The sequence below is a fragment of the Rhinoderma darwinii genome, chromosome 11 (assembly GCF_050947455.1).
Source record: "Rhinoderma darwinii isolate aRhiDar2 chromosome 11, aRhiDar2.hap1, whole genome shotgun sequence".
Lineage (NCBI taxonomy): Eukaryota > Metazoa > Chordata > Amphibia > Anura > Rhinodermatidae > Rhinoderma > Rhinoderma darwinii.
Genome location: NC_134697.1, coordinates 58,373,897 through 58,381,684, shown reverse-complemented (window position 1 = coordinate 58,381,684; position 7,788 = coordinate 58,373,897). Strand labels below are relative to the sequence as shown.

At 34.3% G+C, this 7,788-nt stretch overlaps 1 long non-coding RNA gene across 1 annotated transcript; it reads left to right on the top strand.

Moving 5' to 3' along the window:
* Positions 1–2,353: 2,353 nt before the first annotated feature.
* Positions 2,354–7,161, top strand: LOC142663894 (uncharacterized). Its single transcript, XR_012851157.1, has 3 exons — positions 2,354–2,664; positions 2,748–2,822; positions 6,404–7,161. It is a non-coding gene; the product is annotated as an uncharacterized LOC142663894 (long non-coding RNA).
* The last annotated feature ends 627 nt before the right edge of the window (positions 7,162–7,788 follow it).

Sequence of the window (7,788 nt, the reverse complement as noted above, 5' to 3'; positions counted from 1 at the left end):
ATTTATTGTATAGGATCTCTATACATTCATGATATTATCTGTCAAATCAACCACTCTTTGCTCTTTTTCAATGCAACTCTTACCATTTCCTATTGTAATATAGCAAGATTTGCATCTGCTATCCAGGCACTTGTTATAATGATACCCTCTATATTATGTGTTCTATTCATCTTTAATATTTTATCATTCAGGACAATATTACTAAACAAACCTCACATCTGATTTAAATAAACAAGCTTCAGGGGGATCTAACATGAAGATCCATATGTAGGTTTCCACCTGCCTGTGTTCTATTACAATAATGTGGACTAATATATGACATTTTACCGATAGTCATACCATGCTGTAGCATAGAAAGGCCATAGTCTAACACTGCTATTCTGTATCTTATCATACTATATCACGAGGGATATAAAAAAAAATAATGCGAATATATATATATATATTCACATAAATTTTATATATATATATATATATATATATATATATATATATATGTGTGTGTGTGTGTGTGTGTGTGTGTGTGTGTGTGTGTGTGTGTGTGTGTGTGTGTGTTTTTAAATTTATTTTTTAATGCTTTATGTATTTTTTTACTTAAAACTTACTAAAACTAATATTTTTAATGATATATTAACATTGTTTTCTCTGGCTAATAAATTGCTTCAAATTAAATATTATTCACCAGCCCCCTGCATTTGTACCCCTTCAGATAAATTCATAGGATATAAAAAATGAAACAAAATAAACATCTAATTAATAATAATAATATTCATAATAATAATAATAATAATAATAATAAGAAGAAGAAGAAGAAGAAGAAGAAGAAGAAGAAGAAGAAGAAGAAATTGCACACATACACATTTATCTCTTTTTATTAATTTTTTTAAACCCCATTAATTTCTATTTAGGGCCAAAAAATGCAGGAGGCTGATGTAAGACCCTGTGGAAGGCTGGATTTTTTGTTGAGCTTCTGGTACAATACGGAACACCACAGGCTGCAATTTCACACTCCACGGCACAATTACCCTAAAGCTATCCCTTCCTTCTCTCATCCAAGACCCCCTATTTCCTTTGCTCTTAATACCACTTCATATGTGATCCCAGTGTATCCAGCACTGGGTACTTAGGCTAAGGTACTGCTGGAAAATAATCATATAGAAAAAACGGGGCCAGGCAGCTGTATAGGGCATATATATAGAGAGAGCCTGGCAGGCATTCTTGTCATGTACTTCTGTGCCCCCTTCCCATGGAAAATGGGCTACGCGTGTTCTCTTTGTGTGGAGCCCGACACTATAACCTCTTCTCTATACACATAAGAAGAGGAGACATGTATACTTACTACACAGACCCTCACTACCAACCATTCTATAGAAAACGTTACTATTAACTACTAGAATAAAACATGTAGCCCTAGGATAGAGATAGGAGATATTATATATATAAATATTACTACATAGCTGGACATGTAACAACACCGTGTGAGTGATTTGTTTTTTTCACTGGCGCCCTCATAATACAAGGACAATTTGCTTTCTCTGGCTTTCCAGCGCTGGAAGGAACCAGGGTGGTTATATGTACTTTCCCCATAAAAGTGCAAATGAGTGAATTATCCGCCTTATTAAAAGCCCCTTTTAATCAGCAGTAATGAAGGATCCTCCTCCTGTCTCCCATTCTGCCCTTCCAAGGTTACATCGCCCCAGGCCCTGCCACAAATGTTCACACACACACACACACACACACACACACACACACACACACACACACACACACACACACACGCACACACACACACACACACTCACAAAAATAACATTGATATAACCTCATAGAGAAAAGCAAGGCAAAGTGATGAAAACGGCGAAATACCTATACATTATCTATCTATCTATCTATCTATCTATCTATCTATCTATCTATCTATCTATCTATCTATCTATCTATCTATCTATCTATCTATCTATCTATCTATCTATCTATCTATCATTCAAACATATGTCACACTTATTCCTATATAACGCTTTCTAGAACACACACACACACACACACACACACACACACACACACACACACACACACACACACACACACACACACACACACACACCTTGGAAGAATATACTTTTACATGTGGTTACACTTTCTTCTTATGGCGGTAAAAGCTCTTTTTTTTTTTTTTAGAATGATTAACCCCCTTTGAAAGTGAAAAAGACTAACTTTGACGTGTAATTAAAAGGGGTTTGTTAGAATGGCAGGGAGTCATTCATCTCCAGCATGAGCTGTTAATGGCCTCTAGGTTTAGTGAAAGAGGGAAGAGAGGGATGGAGGGAGAGAGGGATGATGATGATGATGATGATGATGATGATGAGGAGGAGAAGGGTGATGAGGAGCACTGGGGCAGAAGATGTGAAGTGAGTGCAGGTAGATAGGAGTAGAGCGCTTTGAAATATTCTTTATCAGGCAGAGAGGCATGGAGGTGCCAGGATATGAGTGAGAGGAGGGGAGGGAGTGTGTGTATAGTGATCAGCCATCATATCCTCCCTGCAAGCTGAGCCTAGGGAAAGATGATCAGGAGGTCTCTGGAAGAAGAGGCAGAACAAGTAGGTGGACACAGCCTCCACTCACTCCAGGACAAGGCCACACATATCTGGACACTGCTCTGCTAAGGTTTGCCTAAACTATTTATTTCCTCTATGCTGTCTCCTTCATATCATTAATGGTCACTCTATGCTGCTCTATGTCCCTTACAGGTCTGACTATGTCACCACTCAATAAAGAGCCTCCCCTGCTGCTGATCACTGTCTTTTATCTGCTCGACTACTTCTGTAAGTTCTTCCTCTGAACCATTTAATAATTTAATACCTATATTTATGTACTATCCAGGATTAGTGTTGACATGTATATATGTATTGGCCTTAATTCGTTGCTGTAGCTTTAAGTTATACCCCCATAAACTGTTATGAACAAATTAAGCGAGGACATAATAAAAGTAGCTAAATATTACTCATAGTAGTAACAACAATAATAATAACAACGTCAGCTACTTTGAGTTAAAAATCCTAAATAAATATGATGTTTATTGTACCTGTGACTCTCCCTTATTTCTATTGAAACATGTTTTCATTTGTAATAAATATTGCATTTGTTTTTATTTGCATGCTAATTTGATTTAATTGTATTTGGTCTAGTGTGGTGTAGGAGAATAGGCCCCTATCAGGCTCCTGTAGCTGATCTATTATATCAGTAGGAGGGGAGGTAGTAGGAACTTCTATTCTAATACATCAATTAATATAGGCAATTGGTGTTGAGGTTGGTGCCCCCAGGCTCCCTGTATGTGGGTGGGTGGAGACGGGTCAGTCAGATCATTTGCTAATTCTTTATCCTTAAAATCCTGACAACAAGCCACTAAAGAATAAAAGACAGATTGAATGTCGGATTTCAACGGCATTCATATTAGATGGTGTTAAGAAAGGGTAACATTACTAATCAGATAAGGGGATATACACATAAACTGCAGGTTAATCTGTAAAAATAAATTAAAACAAATCAATGAAGGAATTATTTACCGTTAATACCCAGTAAAACACAATAACAGGCCTTAGAAAATATGGAATATTCTCCTGCACATAAGGAAATATCACCAGATATCTTTAGAAAAAGATGCGAATTATACAGCATTGCTTGTGTGCAGCCGCCAGGGCGCAGAAATCTAATACTGTCAGTCTGGCCAGTAGTGAACGGGTTAATCTTATCTTGTAAGTTTTATAGAGACGGTGAAAAGTTTGGCTGGACTGTATCTGTAAAGTATTTCCACTGCATGTCACTAGAGCCAAAAGAAAGAGAAGGCTGCTCACAAAGCTCACAGGTAACTGCAAATAATAGCTATACACAACGATATTAACCCCCCAGATGTCCATTCTATGACAAATAGAATATGGATATGATCGCACAGAAAAAGTGTACCAAACTACTGGTCAAGGTAGAAATAAAATAAATATATTCTAGTATAGCATAAAACAATACAACAATATGCTATACTATAATAGTAGTGTAGTATAGTGTTGTATTTTGCAATGTTTCTATAATAATGTATAATAAAAAATTAAATAGTATAGAATAATATAAAATCAGTTTAGCATAGGGGGGAATAATATAGTATAATATCAGTTCTAAGAAGGAATAACATAATAAAATATTAATGTAGCATAATATAATATCAGTATAGCATAGTGTAGTAATATAATGTAATATCAGTATATAATAGTACAGTGTAGTATAATTTAAAATATCAGTGTAGCATAATGAAGTATAGTGTAATATCAGTATAGCATAGTGTAGCATAATATAATATCTGTATAGCCTAGTGAAGTATAATATAATAAAATATAATATATTGTTAGCATAAGGTCGTAAACAATATAATATTATTGTAGTGTTATATTAGTGGAATATTAATGTAGCATAGTGCAGCATAATTTCTTATCAGCATTTCATAGTATAGTATAATATATCAGTGTAACATACTGTACAAAAAATAAATAAAACATCATTGTAACGTAGTGTATTATAGTATATCAATGTAGCATAGTGTGGTATAAAATAATAATACCGTAGCATAGTGTTGTATTTTTTATAATATGAGTGTCTTAATGTTGTATAATTTAATATGACATATGATTAATAATAATAATAATAATAATAATAATAATAATAATAATAATAATTAACATCAGTATCACCTTCAAAATATATCAGTATAGTAATATTATATCATATAATGAAACAATGTAATGATAGTATAATACGATACAATGTAACAATATGACATAGTATAGAATATGAAATTATATATTAATGGTTGTGTATAGGTAAGGTTCAGATTCATCCAGCATTATTATAAAGAGTTAAATAGGGTGTAAAACAGAATAGTGTAGTGTTGCAGATGCTCCCCATAGATGGGACAAGTAGGAGAGGAAGAGAGAAAGCATGGAAGAGTCCCAGGCAGTCTGATCCCATTAGCTCTGTCCTTGGGTTGAATATTTATACGGTCTGCGGGGTGAACAGATGGACTATCAATTTAATTTCATCTTCAACACCATCAGAGATTGATTTTCTACTCGCTTTTAATTTTGCCATAATTAATTGTATCATTACAACTGTTTTCTATTGATCTCCCTATTTAAAGCTGAAATGCAAAGGGGATTTCACCAGATCCGAACAACACACTCAAAAGGAGGAAGAAGAGGAGGGGGATAAGAAAGGGGGCTGCAGAAAGTTTATCTGGACCAAGCGTGGACACAGCAATTAAGATTTCTCCCAATGTTTTCTTAGCACCACATGGGACTTTTCATTGTTAGTTAGAATATTTATTATATAGTATAAAGTTTTAATGATTTATTCAGTGAAAGTCTACTGCCATTATCAGCCAGCAAACAGCGATGCCCAGATACATAATGGAAACTGCGACAAATTACCAATTTTCTTTTTTTGTTGCAAATTGTCGCTATATTTATAATTTATAATATAATTTAAATGTTAATATAAATTCATTGAAAATAAATTAAATGTGAATTTTTATAATTCCATAGTTAATATATATGAAACAAACTTCTTGCCAATTTTAGAATATATTAAGGTAAACTTGCGACCTTACAAATACTACAACGTAAAAATAAAGTAATATAACAAATATGACACTCTGGATTATTCTGGGCATTATGAAATGCACGTGAATTTTACTCCTTACATCAAATATAGTTTATAGTTCAAATATTATTTTTCCAGAAGGGATAATAGATATTTGGGATAATTTTATTATTAAAGTTACTCGCCCGTCAATTTCCCTGAAAATGATGTATGTTATAGAAAAAGTTTGTAAATGTCACATCCACCTTTTCATCCTCCTTGTCACAGTTTAAGGCTCCCACTGCTGCCCTTGGACATGGTCCTCCTTCCAAGCCAAGTTCAATGTTTCCATGGAATAGGAACCTTGTCAGGTACCCCATGTGCTCCTTCCTTACCTGGGTCTTCTGTGCTCTGAGCCATATACCTCTTGGTTAATGGCCCGTTTCTCACAGAGCACCAAAGCACTAGGTATGTCCAGCCTCCTGCACTCTCCTCTCAGCTGGGTGCCCTGGTCTCCCTGCTGGATGGAGCAGTCATCCACAACTAAACGGTTTAGATAACTACAAAAGTCAAAGCAAAATACTGCCCGGTGCTGGAGTGAGACCTGATACAAGAAATACGATAAATAATCCAGCTAAATACACCGTATCAGGAGGTATAAAACCTCTGCTACTACCTACAGTTCTCCAAGGTCCAGCTCAGGAGAAAACTTGGAGCCTTCAAAAGTATCTAATGAAACCTTATCATAGTTTTATTTATATTATTTGTCTTTTTTTCTAAGTTTATTTTAGAAATATGGAAGATCTATGAAAAATTACGAAGTTTCACATGGAAAACTTGGTATATTCGTGAGGAAGTTCGTCGGAGTTCAGTAAAACGTCCAGAATATTTCCTGCCGCAAAAGGACCACAACCACCATCCAGCTCATGTTAGTTAAAGAGACTTTATTATTAAATTAGACAGATTTTCATAACTTCACCAAACAACTAACCCTGAACTGGAAGCAGCCCTAGAGATGACAAATCTCCAGCCCTAAACTCCACCACCAGGACAATCTGCTCCACCACCGCAACCTAAAGATTTGTTATTGATTTAACGATGTGAGAGTCTCTGTCAGGTTCACAGATGGATTCTAAAGAAAAATGAACTATTTGCACATTGATTCTTCATTAAAGTTGCATTTATGCGTTTGCTAAATTGGTTTAGAAAGTCTATTTGTGCTGTAACGTTATTGTCAGACTTGCAGCTTCTGGGCAACTTTGCAGGTTGAAATCCTTATTTATTTATAAATGACTTATTTATAAATAATAAAATATTTTACTTGTGTGCTTGAATGTGTCATTCAAGCACACAAGTAAAATATTTTATTATTTGACATTGAATTATACACACACACACACACACACACACACACACACACACACACACACACACACACACACACACACACACACACACACACACACACACACACACACCTATCTATCTATCTATCTATCTATCTATCTATCTATCTATCTATCTATCTATCTATCTATCTATCTATCTATCTATCTATCTATCTATCTATCTATCAATCTATCTATCTATCTATCTATCTATCTATCTATCTATCTATCTATCTATCTATCTATCTATCTATCTATCTATCTATCTATCTATCTATCTATCTATCTATCTCATATCTATCTATCTATCTATCTATCTATCTATCTATCTATCTATCTATCTATCTATCTATCTATCTATCTATCTATCTATCTATCTATCTATCTATCTATCTATCTATCTCATATCTATCTATCTATCTATCTATCTATCTATCTATCTATCTATCTATCTATCTATCTATCTATCTATCTATCTATCTATCTATCTATCTATCTATCTCTCTCTCTCTCTCTCTCTCTCTCTCTCTCTCTCTCTCTCTATCTATCTATCTATCTATCTATCTATCTATCTATCTATCTATCTATCTATCTATCTATCCACGTTAAAAGGCTTATGCATCAGTTGTATGCTATTGTATTAAACTGCTTTAGCGCGTGCATTTATTAATGTGATATTTTAATTACCCATCAATGACAATTTACATGGTATTACATGCTCACATTCTTACCTAAAAGCACTATAAGAATAAATAAACCGCTTTATATTGGATAAAAT